This window comes from Cherax quadricarinatus, chromosome 2 (assembly GCF_038502225.1).
Source record: "Cherax quadricarinatus isolate ZL_2023a chromosome 2, ASM3850222v1, whole genome shotgun sequence".
Lineage (NCBI taxonomy): Eukaryota > Metazoa > Arthropoda > Malacostraca > Decapoda > Parastacidae > Cherax > Cherax quadricarinatus.
This window is the reverse complement of record NC_091293.1, coordinates 76,471,662-76,493,931: the sequence shown is the minus strand read 5'-3', so window position 1 is coordinate 76,493,931 and position 22,270 is coordinate 76,471,662. Positions and strand designations below refer to the sequence as shown.

The 22,270-nt window shown below is 48.0% G+C and overlaps 1 protein-coding gene across 1 annotated transcript in view; it reads left to right on the top strand.

Moving 5' to 3' along the window:
* Positions 1 to 2,275: 2,275 nt before the first annotated feature.
* Positions 2,276 to 22,270, top strand: part of Abca3 (ATP binding cassette subfamily A member 3) — a 705,605-nt gene continuing 685,610 nt past the window's right edge. The window contains exon 1 of the mRNA XM_070088958.1: positions 2,276 to 2,325. The gene's annotated coding sequence lies outside the window, so the exon portion shown is untranslated. The remainder of the gene's footprint in view (positions 2,326 to 22,270) is intronic.

Below are 22,270 nucleotides of genomic sequence, written 5' to 3'. Positions count from 1 at the left end.
ACGCTAAGTTAAGAGAATATGTGAAGTGAAATAAGTCGTTTGCTCCGAGTGAACACGCTAGACCTCGTTGTTAACGAGACGAGGAAAGGGAAACTCCTTGAGTCACGACGTCTAAAGCAGGACAAACCAGCGGATACCTCGTCCTGCTGGAATGAGAATCGTGTCGGTGTAGCAGGACATCGAAAATGAGATGGTGAATCAAGAAATGAGGAATATCAATCACCCACAGTTAAGTAACCCTTCTAGTTATAGCAACCTTAGACTGGCCAGTGGTGGTATGTTATAATTAGATAGGTTATGAGTGATCCAGCTACATCAAGTGACCACCAGAGAACATCTGGTAAGTAGTGGGATTATGTACAAATGTTTTCCTTGACGGATGTATCCAGGTGTATCCTACCCCCCTCCCCTTCATTCAGCTAAACTAATATAATCTATACAGTCCACAATTAATTAGTAGCACCGTACTTGTGGGTGCTACCCAATCCATACTGGTCTCGGATAGATATGGATAAGATTGTGAGGTCGAGGGGACCACTTGGTGCGACCAGGGGTGGTTAAGTTTTCTCACATGTCTACACGGGGTGACTACGGTAAACAATATGATTGTCTCCCAATGAGATTACTGGTATGTATATAATGTTGAGGTACATACAGGTAAGCACCCTAGAAAATTTTCCATATCTGCTATCAAAACTATGCTCTAAACCCACCAGGGTTATACAGCGAGCCTTTATTGCTTGATTAACCTTCAGTCTGCCGAAATGCGCTGTATAATCGTGTTTTTTTTTATATGTAACATACTCTATCAGAACATCAATGGAAATAAGTCATTTTGTCTGGCTTTTTCGGATTATCCTAGTTAATTTACATATATGTTACTATTAAACCATACCACGTGCGGGGTTAGAACCCGCGATCAGAGAGTCTCGAAACTCCAGACCGTCGCGTTTGCCACTGGACCAGCTAGCCACAATAAAATTCATCCAACTAGGTATATTTATACACAATATAAAGGTTAACATAGGCACCACTGTGACCACAAATGCAAGTTTTTACAGACGAATCTCCAGCTAGCGTGGCCGTGACGAACTCTAGCTCAAGTCCCCTCAAAGCCGTCAACATGACTCACGAAATCGTAATGACACGATTGCAAACAAACCATACCACGGGTGGGAATAGAACCCACGATCAGAGAGTCTCAAAACTCCAGACCGTCTCGTTAGCCACTGGGTTCTATCCCCGCCCGTGGTATGTCTTGTTTGCAACCGTGTCATTACGATTTCGTGAGTCAGTTATATGTTACTATGTATGATAATCGTAATTTATGTAAACCTGTACCTAAATGGGTGACCACGTGGCCAGACTGGCAAAGCTCTCGCTTCACACAAGAAGGACCGGGGTGCCCGGGTTCGATTCCCGGCGGGGTAGAAACATTCGACGCGTTTCCTTACACCTGTTGTCCTGTTCACCTAGCAGCAAGTAGGTACCTGGGTGTTAGTCGACTGGTGTGGGTAGCATCCTGGGTAAGATAAGATAAGATAAGATAAGATTTCGTTCGGATTTTTAACCCCGGAGGGTTAGCCACCCAGGATAACCCAAGAAAGTCAGTGCGTCATCGAGGACTGTCTGTCTTATTTCCATTGGGGTCCTTAATCTTGTCCCCCAGGATGCGACCCACACCAGTCGACTAACACCCAGGTACCTATTTACTGCTAGGTGAACAGGACAACAGGTGTAAGGAAACGTGTCGAAATGTTTCCACCCGCCGGGAATCGAACCCGGACCCTCCGTGTGTGAAGCGGGAGCTTAAGACGCACTGCCATTCTTGGGTTATCCTGAGTGGCTAACCCTCCGGGGTTAAAAATCCGAACGAAAGCTTATCTTAAATAAACTTACTATGTAATTCTTGCTCTTGACCCAGCACTTGAGTCAACAACCGGTCTTCCCCAGGCCTAGAAACCAGCAGAGATTATCAATGTCAGCAGGAACAGTTGTCCAGTTGGCTGTGTGTAACAACCAGCCTCCAGAGAAGGCAGAGGAATTTATCACTGATGGTGAGGATAAAGACAAGTGTTACAGGGTCCAGCAACACTAATATTAGAGTCCCTCACTATTAAAGAGTCCCCTTGCCTGGTTTGTTTACACGATCAGCTGATAGCCTGTTTACTGAGAAAGTTATGTGTTTATGCAAGAGATGTCGCTGTGTGCAGTAGTGGTGGGTCCAGCAGACGACTACACAACAGTGTAGTGTTGGTAAGTGTAGTTGTCGGGTGTGTGTTGCCACTCTCCACCTTCACCATCAGTACTCGTAACCTTCCCGACGTATGTACCACTCCTCTTCCTGTCTCTCTTTCTTCTTCTTTCATAACATAATTAATTGATCTACAAAAGTAGAATTTTTTTTTTTTTTTTTGCATTTTTTTAAAAAACATGTTTTCCGCTTAACCCTTTACCGGGTTAACCCTGTAAATTTAAATAAGTTATATTGTATATAATACCATCTCTCGAACATTCCTCAAGCGTCGTAGTTGATAAATTTAACAACGTTGTTCTGAGACGCATTCATGACGCAACATCGCTGTCAGAAATACACTTAACCTTTTCATTATATTTCGTCTGTTTCACTTCCATAATTGGCCAAAAAATATGAAAATGTTATTTAGACGACATTTCAGACGTGTTAGTTATTGTACGTATATATATATTTTTTTTGCATTAATAATATTCCCTCAGGAAAATTTGGTTAGACAATGGAATTAATTCAGCTTCATTTCTGACATGGAGGAATTTACGTATTTAATTAAACTAGACTAGACTGTATCACATTGTATGTTTGTATACTCCAGGTAGTATGTTGTGTACTGGTGATGGTGGTGGTATATTGTGTACTGGTGATGGTGGTGGTATATTGTGTGCTGGTGATGGTGGTGGTATGTTGTGTACTGGTGATGGTGATGGTATATTGTGTACTGGTGATGGTGGTGGTATATTGTGTACTGGTGATGGTGGTGGTATATTGTGTACTGGTGATGGTGGTGGTATATTGTGTGCTGGTGATGGTGGTGGTATATTGTGTACTGGTGATGGTGGTGGTATATTGTGTCCTGGTGATGGTGGTGGTATATTGTGTACTGGTGACGGTGGTGGTATATTGTGTACTGGTGATGGTGGTGGTATGTTGTGTACTGGTGATGGTGGTGGTATGTTGTGTACTGGTGATGGTGGTGGTATGTTGTGTACTGGTGATGGTGGTGGTATATTGTGTACTGGTGATGGTGGTGGTATGTTGTGTACTGGTGATGGTGGTGGTATATTGTGTACTGGTGATGGTGGTGGTATATTGTGTACTGGTGATGGTGGTGGTATATTGTGTACTGGTGATGGTGGTGGTATATTGTGTACTGGTGATGGTGGTGGTATATTGTGTACTGGTGATGGTGGTGGTATATTGTGTACTGGTGATGGTGGTGGTATATGGTGTACTGGTGATGGTGGTGGTATATGGTGTACTGGTGATGGTGGTGGTATATGGTGTACTGGTGATGGTGGTGGTATATTGTGTACTGGTGATGGTGGTGGTACATTGTGTGCTGGTGATGATGGTGGTATATTGTGTACTAGTTATGGTGGTGGTATATTGTGTACTAGTAATGGTGGTGGTATATTGTGTACTAGTAATGGTGATGGTATATTGTGTAATGGTGATGGTATATTGTGTACTGGTGATGGTGATGGTATATTGTGTACTAGTGATGGTGGTATATTGTGTACTGGTGATGGTGGTGGTATATTGTGTGCTGGTGATGGTGGTGGTATATTGTGTACTGGTGATGGTGATAGTATATTGTGTACTGGTGATGCTTTATTGTGTACTGGTGATGGTGATATGTTTTTTTTTACTGGAGATGGTGATAGATGCTTTCTCCATTTCTGGTGATAGGAGTGGTATGGGCTGTACTGGTTGTACTGGCTATACTGGTGGTGATTGTGGTACATGTTCTGTACTGGTAATAAAGATTTGTACCCGGGATTACTCAATAAACTCAGAATGTCATCGGGGACTGCTCGTCTTACTTTCAATGTGGGTCCGCTAGCTCTCCCCAGATGCCATCGAGATAAGTTTCCTGACACCCAGGTACCTACTTACTACATGCACGTGAACAGGGGTAGTAGGTGCTAGGAAACATGCCCAACATTTCCACTCGTCCATGATTGAACTCCGGGTCTGCTGTGAGTGAGCTGAGGCCGTTAATAGTGATGGTGGTTTAATACAGTGCGATGGTGATAGTAAGTACTGGTGATGGTGACAGTATGTCCTGGTGGTAGTAGTGCTTCTGTAAGTGTTAATAGTGGTGTTATATACAGGTGATAATGGTAGTATGCACTGTTAAAGGCGCCACTATGATCTTACAAAGTTGGCCACTGATACTAAACCTTTGGTTGTCTTTTAAAGTATAAAACATTTATGGTAAGGATCTGGTGGTAGCATTTTGCAAGTGACGAATGCAACATCTTCAAATTATTGCTATAGTTTATTTTTAAGTGATACTTTAAAACCTTTGAACAAATAAAAAAAAAACAGTAAGCTTTCATTATGACCAGGTATCTTTCTGTGCAGTTTTTATCAAGTCAGTTGACTTGATAAAACTCGACACAGAGGAACGTTGTCACTTATGATTTTTCAGTACTGAGCAGTGAGCCTTTCTACCCAGTTTACCATTTGACTGGTTGATTAATTGATTTTAAAGCCTATCAACTATACGATGGTTATTTAGGCTGCTTGTAACCTGTTCACTACTGGTCAAGAATTCTTTAATCCCTAAAACAAGGATTGCATATACTGGTAAATTCACACCTCTGTGTGTACTGGTATGCCCTTGTTACTGGTTCATCTCGCTGTTGTATCTTCTACTCACATAATGTTAATTTCACATGTTCTCGTGTCGACTTTGGTGTTGTAAACTCCAGATCCATTAACTATAGTGGATCATTTTTACTGTTTCAACAATTTTTTATTGCATGTTTAAGATTTATGGTGAAGACTGAGTTCCGTCGATGTCACTGATGGTACTGGTTAGAGGCCATGCCAGGGAGGTTATGACTTCTTATACCAGGGAGGTTATGACTTCCTATACCAGGGAGGTTATGACTTCCTATACCAGGGAGGATATGACTTCCTATACCAGGGAGGTTATGACTTCCTATACCAGGGAGGTTATGACTTCCTATACCAGGAAGGTTATGACTTCCTATACCAGGGAGGTTATGACTTCCTATACCAGGGAGGTTATGAATTCCTATACCAGGGAGGTTATGACTTCCCATACCAGGGAGGTTATGACTCCCCATACCAAGAAGGTTATGACTTCCAATACCAGGGAGGTTATGACTTCCCATACCAGGGAGGTTATGACTTCCTATACCAGGGAGGTTATGCCTTCCTATACCAGGGAGGTTATGCCTTCCTATACCAGGGAGGTTATGACTTCCTATACCAGGGAGGTTATAACTTCCCATACCAGGAAGGTTATGACTTCCTATACCAGGGAGGTTATGACTTCCTATACCAGGGAGGTTATGACTTCCTATACCAGGGAGGTTATGACTTCCTATACCAGGGAGGTTATGACTTCCCATACCAGGGAGGTTATGACTTCCCATACCAGGGAGGTTATGACTCCCCATACCAGAGAGGTTATGACTCCCCATACCAGGGAGGTTATGACTTCCTAAACCAGGGAGGTCAAGACTTCCTATACCATGGAGGTCAAGACTTCCAATACCAGGGAGGTTATGACTTCCTATACCAGAGAGGTCAAGACTTCCTATACCAATGCAGCATATGGGAATCTTTATTCAGGAAACGTTTCGCCACACAGTGGCTTCATCAGTCCAATACAAAGAGGAAGGCGTAAGGAGAGGAGGAGTATGAGGTAATCAGTCCCTCAGCCTGGAGTCGATGTGTTCAGTCCATCAATCTTGTAGAATGTACAGCATAGGGCCGTAGACGTGGCTTATATACTGTAGTGAGGTGACGTGAAGCAGGCGGAGGCGGGGTCATAGTGGTACCATCCACTAGTCGAAGTAGGTCTACGTCTACGGCCCTATGCTGTACATTCTACAAGATTGATGGACTGAACACATCGACTCCAGGCTGAGGGACTGATTACCTCGTACTCCTCCTCTCCTTACGCCTTCCTCTTTGTATTGGACTGATGAAGCCACTGTGCGGCGAAACATTTCCTGAATAAAGATTCCCATATGCTGCATAAGTGTCTCAATCTTCAACTTGTCGGATTTTCAAACCATTCATCACAACTGTCAGACACTGCAGCATCATGGGATCTTGTTACAAAGAATTCTCCAACACTTGTTCAACCTTTGGACGAAGACCTACTTCGACTAGTGGATGGTACCACTATGACCCCCCCCTCCGCCTGCTTCACGTCACCTCACTACAGTATATAAGCCACGTCTACGGCCCTATGCTGTACATTCTACAAGATTGATGGACTGAACACATCGACTCCAGGCTGAGGGACTGATTGCCTCATACTCCTCCTCTCCTTACGCCTTCCTCTTTGTATTGGACTGATGAAGCCACTGTGTGGCGAAACGTTTCCTGAATAAAGATTCCCATATGCTGCATAAGTGTCTCAATCTTCAACTTGTCGGTTTTTCAAACCATTCATCACACACACTTCCTATACCAGGGAGGTTTTGACTTCCTATACCAGGGAGGTCAAAACTTCCTATACCAGGGACAGAGGTGATAGTTGTCAAAACTGCCATAATTGCCACAACCAATACAATCCCTTAAACGTATGGAAACGTCATTGTTTACAAAGTTATGGCTAAAAGATTGTTATCCATGTTAGGATCCGTCGTCCCGTGAACACTAAGCACGTAGAGGCTATGAAGCAGGCGAACTGGCCCATGTTAGGCAGGTCTGGCTTACATTCAAACCTTGATGATGGAATAGTTCAGTTGTTGCCGTACACTGGACTTCAATGCAAAATGATGGGTGGCAAAAAAAAAAAAAAAACACTATAGTATCTCCTGGCTTTCACTTATCGACTCCTAATAAACCGAAACACAGCCAGTGAAGGTAAGGGAAAGATTAATTTCGTGGATTCTGTTCGTTCTGTGACAGAAATATTATGTGGCACAGCAGTGAAGTCAACTCCAGCATGCCAAGACAGACAAGCACAAACAAAACACCAAGTATAATGACAAACTTTGGAGCAACCTGTTGCTTTCCATATTAGGAGATCCGACAGCTCTAATTTCTCGGCTTGAGGCAACACGCTATGCCCTTATTCACGTTCCTGAACCTACTGAACGTAATTGCCATTCGTGTATACCATTGTTCACTCCACATCTGCGCAGTAATGCTGATACTGACATAAAACTTTTTCTGGAACATTGTAACAGATCCAGGTTATCATACTAGAAATAAATAACTCCTTTTTATATAACCAGCTTTTTCGTTTGAACATGTACAGATATTCTGTGAAAACTAAATGGCCATGAATGTGCAATAATTTATCAAGTGAATTGAAAAGTTGCTACATAATAACCTTAAATTGAACATAAAGGAAGTTTTGTGTGCTTAAATTGTTTGGTCGTTTATAATATTATTTTAGTAATTATTAATTATTGCACAGTCACTAATTATCTATTAAAAATTTCCATATTTCTTTTAGGGAATGATCTTGTAATTTATATCTTATTGTTTTAGCTTCCTGTCATTAGACCTTAGACCTGCAAAAGGCCTTCGATACTGTCAACCACAATATATTATGTAAGAAACTTCAAGCTATCGGTATAGGTTCTGTAGACTGGTTTAAGTCCTACCTTAGCAACAAGAGACAAATTGTCAAAATCAACAAAACGGAATCAGAACCCCTGCCGATAGCATGTGGAGTTCCCCAAGGTAGTATTCTGGGTCCCTTATTATTCTTATGTTATGTCAATGACATGCCTATCAGTGTCAAGTGCAAACTCCTACTGTATGCAGATGACAGTGCCCTGTTAGTGTCAGGTAAAGACCCACAAGATATAGCTAATGTATTAACACTGGAACTGGAGTCCTGCAGCAAATGGTTAGTAGACAACAAACTATCATTACACCTCGGGAAAACTGAAGCCATTCTCTTTGGCACGAAACATAAACTGAGAAGGGTAAATAATTTTAATGTCCAGTGTAATGGGGAATCCATCACTTTGGTTTCATCAGTAAAATATCTGGGAATCCCCTTTGACCCATGCATGTCAGGAGAATTGATAGGGAACAGTGAAGTAAAGAAAGCGAATGCCAGACTGAAGTTCCTGTATAGACAAGCACAGTGTCTACCTACTGAGGCTCGCAGGACCCTATGTCTAGCCCTAATACAATGCCATATGGATTACGCTTGGTCTTCGTGGTACTCTGCCTCGACAAAAAAAAATGAAAGATAGGCTGCAAATCACCCAGAACAAAATCGTAAGATTCATCATGGGGCTGGGTCCAAGAGAGCATGTAGGCCAGAATGAATTACAGCAGTTGGATATGCTGAATGTTGAAGACAGAGTAAAACAACTGAAGCTAAATCATGTTTATAAAATTGTTCACAAATAGTGTCCAGAATATCTTGCTGTCAATTTTGTCAAGGCTGGGAGCCAAAGCAATCATAGTACTAGGGGGAGAGAGCACAACTTTGTAGTACCCACAGTCATTGGCCAGGCTTCAAACACCTTTTATTGTACAGCAATAAAGGAATGGAACAGACTGCCGCACATGTCAAAGCCAGTCATAGCAAGAACCAGCTCAAGAAGAGTGCCAAAAGGTGTCTGATGAATGTAGCTACAGAAAGGGAGGGGAATGATTTTCTATTTTTTTAGCTAACATACATGTAAATTTTACCTTATTCCTAGTAATGACCCTCGTGTAGTAGATAGTCTTAATGACACTCGTGTAGTAGATAGTCTTTTTAGTATGATAATAAGATGTTATCTTCATTATAAAATAATAAGAAAATATTATAACCTTTATATTATAATAATAAGGTAAAAGGACCCCAATGGAAATAAGTCACTCTGTCTGACTTTTTTGGGTTATCCCAGGTTCTCTACACATATGCTGTTATGTATGATAATTCTATGTAACTGTATTTGTGTATACCTGAATAAACTTACTTACTTTGTAGTAGAAGACCTTCAGTCGGCTTCAACTTTTCAGTGTTGGTTTACTGCACAAGGAAAAGGGTTCCTGCAGCTGTTGGCGTGTGCATGTGACTTTAATAAATGTTATTTAAGACGATTTCAGGATTCACGGAATTATTTCGATAAGTTTTTAAAGCGTCTTGTGACTGGCTTCAGTCAATGCTGGTGTATCTTCTTTGAAAAAAAACAAGAATATTGTTCTAACTAAATCTCATGAAACACCACTGCATCCCACTGATACAGCTAACAAGATAAACGACTTCTTCTCAAACATAGGATCTAATCTCGCCAGTAAAATCCCACGTACCAATGCCCGTGCCGGGGACTACCTAGATGGGAATTTCCCAAATTCCTTCTATCTTGTACCAACTGAGCCCACGGAAGTCACCGCGATCATAAAGTCACTTGAAAATAACTCGGGGAATCTGTCTCACGTCCCACCATTATTGTACAAGCGAGTGGCCCATGTCCTTTCGCATGCTATTACATTACTTTTTAACAAGTCACTAGAAACTAGCACTTTCCCGACACTACTCAAGACAGCAAGGGTTACACCAATACATAAAGGTGGTGACCCTACAGACGTAAACAACTATAGGCCAATATCAAACTTACCATTGCTATCCAAAATCTTCGAGAAACTCGTGCACAGGAGACTATATTCATTTATAACGTCACAAAACATACTCAACCCCTGCCAATTTGGATTCAGGAAAAATGAAAGCACTAATGATGCAATTATAAAAATGCTAGACCTGCTTTACACAGCATTGGAAAATGAGGAATATCCGCTAGGAATTTTTGACCTAAGAAAAGCGTTTGACACAGTAGACCACGGCATCCTACTCCACAAACTTGACCATTATGGTATAAGAGGCCATGCGCTTGCATATTTTAAATCCTACCTTTCTAATAGGTATCATTATGTCACCATTAAAGACACAGCCTCATCAATACGGCCACTTGATACTGGAGTTCCGCAGGGAAGTGTCCTTGGACCCCTGCTCTTCCTAATTTACATCAATGATCTTCCAAACATATCCCAACACCTGAAACCCATTCTCTTTGCTGACGACACGACATATGTCATCTCCCACCCTAATCTTGCCACCCTCAACACCATTGTTAATGAGGAGCTGCTCAAAATATGGACTTGGATGACAGCCAATAAACTTACACTTAACATCAGCGCTGTATAGCCCTTGTGGCTTAGCGCTTCTTTTTGATTATAATAATAATAATAATTACACTTAACACTGACAAAACCTGGGAGACAGAAATGGTGAAGCTGGAGGTGCTGTCCTGGGAGACAGTAGTGGTGAAGTTGGAGATGCTGTCCTGGGAGACAGTAATGGTGAAGCTGGAGGTGCTGTCCTGGGAGACAGTAATGGTGAAGCTGGAGATTTTGTCCAGGTAGTCGGGAATTATACGCAAGAAGGAATGCCTATAAATGACTTCATAGGGGACAGGAGCCGTAGTGGGGAAACAAGTGTAGTCAAAGATAAGATAAAACCAATATTGCAAACAAGAAATACAACAGGAAATAGCAAACAAGAGGACTCCACTAGCAATAGTGAGGATATATTACCAAAAACAACTGGTGGGAGCTCCATTGTTGGTGCTAGGGAAGATAGGAATAAGACAGGTAAACATGCACCAACAGGGAATACAGTCACAGAAACCCAAGGCAAACGGAAACCAAGCCTGTGCACATACTATGCACTTGGTATCTGCAGACATGGGAAATCTGGAAAAACAGATGGGACGTGCAACTATAACCACCCTAGAAAATGCCGTGCCCATATGACAACAGGAAAATGCAAACTCCCTTCCTGTAAGCTTTTTCACCCTGAAATGTGTACCTCTTCAGTACAGGAAAGACTGTGCTATAACTTAAATTGCCAGGCACACCATCTAAAGGGGACAAAAAGATACAAAACATCCAGGCCATGGGAAAACCTGGGTAGCCACAGCCACTCAAGAGGGAGAGGTTTTTTAGTGCCAGGAAGGAAAAAAAACTGGCAGGAAATGGCAGAAATTGTACACCAAATCCAGTCATTCCTGGAGTGGAACCACAGTCGATGGCCTCCACTCCAAACCAACAGATACAGATACTAATGCCGGAAAAAAAATCCCCCCCCAGTACCAACAATACCACCAGTCCGATGACATTCTTCTTTGCAAATATACAGGGTCTAAAGCCAGCAACAAACAACAAAATACCTTTCATCCATGGACTGCTTGCAGAGGCAAAGGCAATGTTTGCGGCTTTCACTGGGACCCACATAAAGGATCACTTGGACAACGAAATATGGATCCCAGGTTACAACCTATACAGATGTGACAGTGAACAGGCAAAAGGGGGGGGAGTGGTTGGCCTGTACATTGCAGAGTCACTTGTTTGCACAGAACTGCTCAATGCCTCAAATGATGTAGTGGAAGTTTTAGCAGTAAAGGTCGAGAACCAAAACCTAGTCATTGTGGTAGTCTACAAGCCTCCAGATGCAACATCCCAGCAATTCCAGGAACAGCTGTTAAAAATTGACCTCTGTCTGGAAAATCTTCCAGCTCCTGCACCCAACATCTTGCTCCTGGGGGATTTCAACTTAAGGCACCTAAAATGGAGGAATATAGCAAATAATATTGTTGCAGTAGTAGCACCAGGAGGCAGCTCTGATGAAAACTCACACTCACATGAGCTTTTAAATCTCTGCACAAAATTCAATTTAAACCAGCAAATAATAGAGCCTACTAGAATGGAGAATACACTAGACCTCATCTTCACTAACAATGATGATCTGATAAGAAATGTCACCATATCAAAAACAATATACTCAGATCACAACATAATTGAGGTTCAGACATGTATGCGCAGAGCCCCAGACCGACAAAATGAGATTAGTCACGAGGGAGCATTCACCAAATTCAACTTCAGTAACAAAAACATAAAGTGGGACCAAGTAAACCAAGTCCTAACCGATATAAGCTGGGAAGATATACTATGCAACACAGACCCCAACTTATGCCTAGAACAGATTAACTTGATGGCACTCGATGTATGCACAAGACTTATTCCTTTAAGAAAAAGGAGGAGTATATGTAAAATAGAAAGAGACAGGCGCTCTCTTTGCAGGCGACGGAAAAGAATAACAGAGCGGCTAAAAGAGGTCAATCTATCTGAAATGCGTAGGGAGACACTGGTCAGAGAAATAGCAAACATCGAACTTAAGCTAAAGGAATCTTATAGGAGTCAGGAATCGCGGGAAGAACTAAAAGCCATAAATGAAATCGAAAAAAAACCAAAGTATTTCTTCTCTTATGCCAAATCAAAGTCGAGAACAACGTCCAGTATTGGGCCCTTACTTAAACAAGATGGGTCCTACACAGATGACAGCAAGGAAATGAGTGAGCTACTCAAGTGCCAATATGACTCAGTTTTTAGCAAGCCACTAACCAGACTGAGAGTCGAAGATCAAAATGAATTTTTTATGAGAGAGCCACAGAATTTGGTTAACACAACCCTATCTGATGTTATCCTGATGCCAAATGACTTCGAACAGGCGATAAATGACATGCCCATGCACTCTGCCCCAGGGCCAGACTCATGGAACTCTGTGTTCATCAAGAACTGCAAGAAGCCCCTATCACGAGCCTTTTCCATCCTATGGAGAGGGAGCATGGACACGGGGGTCGTCCCACAGTTACTAAAAACAACAGACATAGCCCCACTCCACAAAGGGGGCAGTAAAGCAACAGCAAAGAACTACAGACCAATAACACTAACATCCCATATCATAAAAATCTTTGAAAGAGTCCTAAGAAGCAAGATCACCACCCATCTAGAAACCCATCAGTTACACAACCCAGGGCAACATGGGTTTAGAACAGGTCGCTCCTGTCTGTCTCAACTATTGGATCACTACGACAAGGTTCTAGATGCACTAGAAGACAAAAAGAATGCAGATGTAATATATACAGACTTTGCAAAAGCCTTCGACAAGTGTGACCATGGCGTAATAGCGCACAAAATGCGTGCTAAAGGAATAACAGGAAAAGTCGGTCGATGGATCTATAATTTCCTCACTAACAGAACACAGAGAGTAGTAGTCAACAGAGTAAAGTCCGAGGCAGGCACGGTGAAAAGCTCTGTTCCACAAGGCACAGTACTCGCTCCCATCTTGCTCCTCATCCTCATATCTGACATAGACAAGGATGTCAGCCACAGCACCGTGTCTTCCTTTACAGATGACACCCGAATCTGCATGACAGTGTCTTCCATTGCAGACACTGCAAGGCTCCAGGCGGACATCAACCAAATCTTTCAGTGGGCTGCAGAAAACAATATGAAGTTCAACGATGTGAAATTTCAATTACTCAGATATGGTAAACACGAGGAAATTAAATCTTCATCAGAGTACAAAACAAATTCTGGCCACAAAATAGAGCGAAACACCAACGTCAAAGACCTGGGAGTGATCATGTCGGAGGATCTCACCTTCAAGGACCATAACATTGTATCAATCGCATCTGCTAGAAAAATGACAGGATGGATAATGAGAACCTTCAAAACTAGGGAGGCCAAGCCCATGATGACACTCTTCAGGTCATTGTTCTAGCTAGGCTGGAATATTGCTGCACACTAACAGCACCTTTCAAGGCAGGTGAAATTGCTGACCTAGAAAATGTACAGAGAACCTTCACAGCGCGCATAACGGAGATAAAACACCTCAATTACTGGGAGCGCTTGAGGTTCCAAAACCTGTATTCCCTGGAACGCACCCGGGAGAGATACATGATTATATACACCTGGAAAATCCTAGATGGACTAGTACCGAACTTGCACACGAAAATCACTCACTACGAAAGCAAAAGACTTTGCAGACGATGCAACATCCCCCCAATGAAAAGCAGGGGTGTCACTAGCACGTTAAGAGACCATACAATAAGTGTCAGGGGCCCGAGACTGTTCAACTGCCTCCCAGCACACATAAGGGGGATTACCAACAGACCCCTGGCAGTCTTCAAGCTGGCACTGGACAAGCACCTAAAGTCGGTTCCTGATCAGCCGGGCTGTGGCTCGTACGTTGGTTTGCGTGCAGCCAGCAGTAACAGCCTGGTTGATCAGGCTCTGATCCACCAGGAGGCCTGGTCACAGTCCGGGCCCCGAATGCGTTGACCCCCGGAACTCTCTCCAGGTAAACTCCAGGTAATGAAAGTAGAGTGCTAGTGGAGCGTGCAGGCGCGCGCGCACACAAGCAAAACATTGTGTACGCACATTGCCCTCAAACATATCACTGGCCTCCAGCCTCCTCCTCACTACATCACTGGCCTCCAGCCTCCTCCTCACTACATCACTGGCCTCCAGCCTCCTCCTCACTACATCACTGGCCTCCAGCCTCCTCCTCACTACATCACTGGCCTCCAGCCTCCTCCTCACTACATCACTGGCCTCCAGCCTCCTCCTCACTACATCACTGGCCTCCAGCCTCCTCCTCACTACATCACTGACCTCCAGCCTCCTCCTCACTACATCACTGGCCTCCAGCCTCCTCCTCACTACATCACTGGCCTCCAGCCTCCTCCTCACTACATCACTGACCTCCAGCCTCCTCCTCACTACATCACTGGCCTCCAGCCTCCTCACTACATCACTGACCTCCAGCCTCCTCCTCACTACATCACTGGCCTCCAGCCTCCTCCTCACTACATCACTGGCCTCCAGCCTCCTCCTCACTACATCACTGGCCTCCAGCCTCCTCCTCACTACATCACTGGCCTCCAGCCTCCACCTCACTACATCACTGGCCTCCAGCCTCCACCTCACTACATCACTGGCCTCCAGCCTCCTCCTCACTACATCACTGGCCTCCAGCCTCCTCCTCACTACATCACTGGCCTCCAGCCTCCTCCTCACTACATCACTGGCCTCCAGCCTCCTCCTCACTACATCACTGGCCTCCAGCCTCCTCCTCACTACATCACTGGCCTCCAGCCTCCTCCTCACTACATCACTGTCCTCCAGCCTCCTCCTCACTACATCACTGACCTCCAGCCTCCTCCTCACTACATCACTGACCTCCAGCCTCCTCCTCACTACATCACTGACCTCCAGCCTCCTCCTCACTACATCACTGGCCTCCAGCCTCCTCCTCACTACATCACTGGCCTCCTGCCTCCTCCTCACTACATCACTGGCCTCCAGCCTCCTCCTCACTACATCACTGGCCTCCAGCCTCCTCCTCACTACATCACTGGCCTCCAGCCTCCTCCTCACTACATCACTGGCCTCCAGCCTCCTCCTCACTACATCACTGGCCTCCAGCCTCCTCCTCACTACATCACTGACCTCCAGCCTCCTCCTCACTACATCACTGACCTCCAGCCTCCTCCTCACTACATCACTGACCTCCAGCCTCCTCCTCACTACATCACTGGCCTCCCGCCTCCTCCTCACTACATCACTGACCTCCAGCCTCCTCACTACATCACTGGCCTCCAGCCTCCTCCTCACTACATCACTGGCCTCCAGCCTCCTCCTCACTACATCACTGACCTCCAGCCTCCTCCTCACTACATCACTGGCCTCCAGCCTCCTCCTCACTACATCACTGGCCTCCAGCCTCCTCCTCACTACATCACTGACCTCCAGCCTCCTCCTCACTACATCACTGACCTCCAGCCTCCTCCTCACTACATCACTGACCTCCAGCCTCCTCCTCACTACATCACTGGCCTCCAGCCTCCTCCTCACTACATCACTGGCCTCCAGCCTCCTCCTCACTACATCACTGACCTCCAGCCTCCTCCTCACTACATCACTGGCCTCCAGCCTCCTCCTCACTACATCACTGACCTCCAGCCTCCTCCTCACTACATCACTGACCTCCAGCCTCCTCCTCACTACATCACTGACCTCCAGCCTCCTCCTCACTACATCACTGACCTCCAGCCTCCTCACTACATCACTGGCCTCCAGCCTCCTCCTCACTACATCACTGACCTCCAGCCTCCTCCTCACTACATCACTGGCCTCCAGCCTCCTCCTCACTACATCACTGGCCTCCAGCCTCCTCCTCACTACATCACTGGCCTCCAGCCTCCTCCTCACTACATCACTGACCTCCAGCCTCCTCCTCACTACATCACTGGCCTCCAGCCTCCTCCTCATTACATCACTGACCTCCAGCCTCCTCCTCACTACATCACCGGCCTCCAGCCTCCTCCTCACTACATCACTGGCCTCCAGCCTCCTCCTCACTACATCACTGACCTCCAGCCTCCTCCTCACTACATCACTGACCTCCAGCCTCCTCCTCACTACATCACTGGCCTCCAGCCTCCTCCTCACTACATCACTGGCCTCCAGCCTCCTCCTCACTACATCACTGGCCTCCAGCCTCCTCCTCACTACATCACTCTCCTCCAGCCTCCTCCTCACTACATCACTGGCCTCCAGCCTCCTCCTCACTACATCACTGGCCTCCAGCCTCCTCCTCACTACATCACTGGCCTCCAGCCTCCTCCTCACTACATCACTGGCCTCCAGCCTCCTCCTCACTACATCACTGGCCTCCAGCCTCCTCCTCACTACATCACTGACCTCCAGCCTCCTCCTCACTACATCACTGGCCTCCAGCCTCCTCCTCACTACATCACTGACCTCCAGCCTCCTCCTCACTACATCACTGGCCTCCAGCCTCCTCCTCACTACATCACTGGCCTCCAGCCTCCTCCTCACTACATCACTGGCCTCCAGCCTCCTCCTCACTACATCACTGGCCTCCAGCCTCCTCCTCACTACATCACTGGCCTCCAGCCTCCTCCTCACTACATGGCCTCCAGCTGGCCTCCAGCCTCCTCCTCACTACACTGGCCTCCAGCCTCCTCCTCACTACATCACTGGCCTCCAGCCTCCTCCTCACTACATCACTGACCTCCAGCCTCCTCCTCACTACATCACTGGCCTCCAGCCTCCTCCTCACTACATCACTGGCCTCCAGCCTCCTCCTCACTACATCACTGGCCTCCAGCCTCCTCCTCACTACATCACTGGCCTCCAGCCTCCTCCTCACTACATCACTGCCTCCTCCTCACTACATCACTGACCTCCAGCCTCCTCCTCACTACATCACTGGCCTCCAGCCTCCTCCTCACTACATCACTGGCCTCCAGCCTCCTCCTCACTACATCACTGACCTCCAGCCTCCTCCTCACTACATCACTGACCTCCAGCCTCCTCCTCACTACATCACTGACCTCCAGCCTCCTCCTCACTACATCACTGACCTCCAGCCTCCTCACTACATCACTGACCTCCAGCCTCCTCCTCACTACATCACTGGCCTCCAGCCTCCTCCTCACTACATCACTGGCCTCCAGCCTCCTCCTCACTACATCACTGGCCTCCAGCCTCCTCCTCACTACATCACTGGCCTCCAGCCTCCTCCTCACTACATCACTGACCTCCAGCCTCCTCCTCACTACATCACTGACCTCCAGCCTCCTCCTCACTACATCACTGACCTCCAGCCTCCTCCTCACTACATCACTGACCTCCAGCCTCCTCCTCACTACATCACTGACCTCCAGCCTCCTCCTCACTACATCACTGACCTCCAGCCTCCTCCTCACTACATCACTGACCTCCAGCCTCCTCCTCACTACATCACTGACCTCCAGCCTCCTCCTCACTACATCACTGACCTCCAGCCTCCTCCTCACTACATCACTGACCTCCAGCCTCCTCCTCACTACATCACTGACCTCCAGCCTCCTCCTCACTACATCACTGACCTCCAGCCTCCTCCTCACTACATCACTGGCCTCCAGCCTCCTCCTCACTACATCACTGGCCTCCAGCCTCCTCCTCACTACATCACTGACCTCCAGCCTCCTCCTCACTACATCACTGACCTCCAGCCTCCTCCTCACTACATCACTGACCTCCAGCCTCCTCCTCACTACATCACTGACCTCCAGCCTCCTCCTCACTACATCACTGACCTCCAGCCTCCTCCTCACTACATCACTGACCTCCAGCCTCCTCACTACATCACTGACCTCCAGCCTCCTCCTCACTACATCACTGGCCTCCAGCCTCCTCACTACATCACTGACCTCCAGCCTCCTCCTCACTACATCACTGACCTCCAGCCTCCTCCTCACTACATCACTGACCTCCAGCCTCCTCCTCACTACATCACTGACCTCCAGCCTCCTCACTACATCACTGACCTCCAGCCTCCTCCTCACTACATCACTGGCCTCCAGCCTCCTGCTCACTACATCACTGACCTCCAGCCTCCTCCTCACTACATCACTGACCTCCAGCCTCCTCCTCACTACATCACTGACCTCCAGCCTCCTCCTCACTACATCACTGGCCTCCAGCCTCCTCCTCACTACATCACTGACCTCCAGCCTCCTCACTACATCACTGACCTCCAGCCTCCTCCTCACTACATCACTGGCCTCCAGCCTCCTCCTCACTACATCACTGACCTCCAGCCTCCTCCTCACTACATCACTGACCTCCAGCCTCCTCCTCACTACATCACTGACCTCCAGCCTCCTCCTCACTACATCACTGGCCTTCAGCCTCCTCCTCACTACATCACTGGCCTCCAGCATCCTCCTCACTACATCACTGGCCTCCAGCCTCCTCCTCACTACATCACTGGCCTCCAGCCTCCTCCTCACTACATCACTGGCCTCCAGCCTCCTCACACATCACTGGCCTTCAGCCTCCTCCTCACTACATCACTGGCCTCCAGCCTCCTCCTCCTCACTACATCACTGGCCTCCAGCCTCCTCCTCACTACATCACTGGCCTCCATCCTTCTCCTCACTTCATCACTGGCCTTCAGCCTCCTCCTCACACATCACTGGCCTCCAGCCTTCTCCTTACACATGACTGGCCTCCAGCCTCCTCACTACATCACTTGCCTCCAGCCTCCTCCTCACACATCACTGTCCTCCAGCCTCCTCTTCACTACATCACTGGCCTCCAGCCTCCTCCTCACACATCACTGGCCTCTAGCCTCGTCCTCACTACATCACTGGCCTCCAGCCTCTTCCTCACTACATTACTGGCTTCTAACCTCCTCCTCACTACATCACTGGCCTCTAGCCTCCTCACTACATCACTGGCCTCCAGCCTCCTCCTCACTACATCACTGGCCTCTAGCCTCCTCCTCACTACATCACTGGCCTCTAGCCTCCTCACTACATCACTGGCCTCCAGCTTCCTCCTCACTACATCACTGGCCTCTAGCCTCCTCACTACATCACTGACCTCCAGTCTCCTCCTCACACATCACTGGCCTCTAGCCTCCTCCTCACTACATCACTGGCCTCTAGCCTTCTCACTACATCACTGGCCTCCAGCCTCCCCCCTCACTACTTCACTGGCCTCCAGCCTCCTCCTCACTTCATCACTGGCCTCCAGCCTCCTCATCTCTACATCACAGGCCTCCAGCCTCCTCCTCACTACATCACTGGTTTCCAGCCTCCTCCTCACTACATCACTGGCCTCCAGCCTCCTCCTCTCTACATCACTGACCTCCAGCCTCCTCCTCACTACATCACTGGCCTCTAGCCTCCTCACTACATCACTGGCCTCCAGCCTCCTCCTCACTACATCACTGGCCTCCAGCCTCCTCCTCACTACATCACTGGCCTCCAGCCTTCTCCTCTCTACATCACTGACCTCCAGCCTCCTCCTCACTACATCACTGGCCTCCAGCCTCCTCCTCACTATATCACTGGTCTCTAGCCTCCTCACTACATCACTGGCCTCCAGCCTCCTCCTCACTACATCACTGACCTCCAGCCTCCTCCTCACTACATCACTGACCTCCAGCCTCCTCCTCACTACATCACTGACCTCCAGCCTCCTCCTCACTACATCACTGGCCTTCAGCCTCCTCCTCACTACATCACTGGCCTCCAGCATCCTCCTCACTACATCACTGGCCTCCAGCCTCCTCCTCACTACATCACTGGCCTCCAGCCTCCTCCTCACTACATCACTGGCCTCCAGCCTCCTCACACATCACTGGCCTTCAGCCTCCTCCTCACTACATCACTGGCCTCCAGCCTCCTCCTCCTCACTACATCACTGGCCTCCAGCCTCCTCCTCACTACATCACTGGCCTCCATCCTTCTCCTCACTTCATCACTGGCCTTCAGCCTCCTCCTCACACATCACTGGCCTCCAGCCTTCTCCTTACACATGACTGGCCTCCAGCCTCCTCACTACATCACTTGCCTCCAGCCTCCTCCTCACACATCACTGTCCTCCAGCCTCCTCTTCACTACATCACTGGCCTCCAGCCTCCTCCTCACACATCACTGGCCTCTAGCCTCGTCCTCACTACATCACTGGCCTCCAGCCTCTTCCTCACTACATTACTGGCTTCTAACCTCCTCCTCACTACATCACTGGCCTCTAGCCTCCTCACTACATCACTGGCCTCCAGCCTCCTCCTCACTACATCACTGGCCTCTAGCCTCCTCCTCACTACATCACTGGCCTCTAGCCTCCTCACTACATCACTGGCCTCCAGCTTCCTCCTCACTACATCACTGGCCTCTAGCCTCCTCACTACATCACTGACCTCCAGTCTCCTCCTCACACATCACTGGCCTCTAGCCTCCTCCTCACTACATCACTGGCCTCTAGCCTTCTCACTACATCACTGGCCTCCAGCCTCCCCCCTCACTACTTCACTGGCCTCCAGCCTCCTCCTCACTTCATCACTGGCCTCCAGCCTCCTCATCTCTACATCACAGGCCTCCAGCCTCCTCCTCACTACATCACTGGTTTCCAGCCTCCTCCTCACTACATCACTGGCCTCCAGCCTCCTCCTCTCTACATCACTGACCTCCAGCCTCCTCCTCACTACATCACTGGCCTCTAGCCTCCTCACTACATCACTGGCCTCCAGCCTCCTCCTCACTACATCACTGGCCTCCAGCCTCCTCCTCACTACATCACTGGCCTCCAGCCTTCTCCTCTCTACATCACTGACCTCCAGCCTCCTCCTCACTACATCACTGGCCTCCAGCCTCCTCCTCACTATATCACTGGTCTCTAGCCTCCTCACTACATCACTGGCCTCCAGCCTCCTCCTCACTACATCACTGGCCTCCAGCCTCCTCCTCACTACATCACTGGCCTCCAGCCTCCTCCTCACTACATCACTGGCCTCTAGCCTCCTCACTACATCACTGGCCTCTAGCCTCCTCACTACATCACTGGCCTCCAGCCTCCTTCTCACTACATCACTGGCCTCCAGCCTCCTCTTCACTACATCACTGGCCTCCAGCCTCCTCCTCACTACATCACTGGCCTCCAGCCTCCTCCTCACTACATCACTGGCCTCTAGCCTCCTCACTACATCACTGGCCTCTAGCCTCCTCACTACATCACTGGTCTCCAGCCTCCTCCTCACTACATCACTGGCCTCCAGCCTCTTCATCTCTACATCACTGGCCTCCAGCCTCCTCACTACATCACTGGCCTCCAGCCTCCTCCTCACTACATCACTGGCCTCCAGCCTCCTCTCTACATCACTGACCTCCAGCCTCCTCACTACATCAATGGCCTCTAGCCTCCTCACTACATCACTGGCCTCCAGCCTGCTCCTCACTACATCACTGGCCTCCAGCCTCCTCCTCACTACATCACTTGTCTCCAGCCTCCTCTCTACATCACTGACCTCCAGCCGCCTCACTACATCACTGGCCTCCAGCGTCCTCCTCACTACATCACTGGCCTCTAGCCTCCTCACTACATCACTGACCTCCAGCCTCCTCCTCACTACATCACTGGCCTCTAGCCTCCTCACTACATCACTGGCCTCTAGCCTCCTCATTACATCACTGGCCTCTAGCCTCCTCCTCACATCACTGACCTCTAGCCTTCTCACTACATCACTGGCCTCCAGCCTCCTCCTCACTACATCACTGGCCTCCAGCCTCCTCCTCACTACATCACTGGCCTCCAGCCTCCTCCTCACTACATCACTGGCCTCCAGCCTCCTCTCTACATCACTGACCT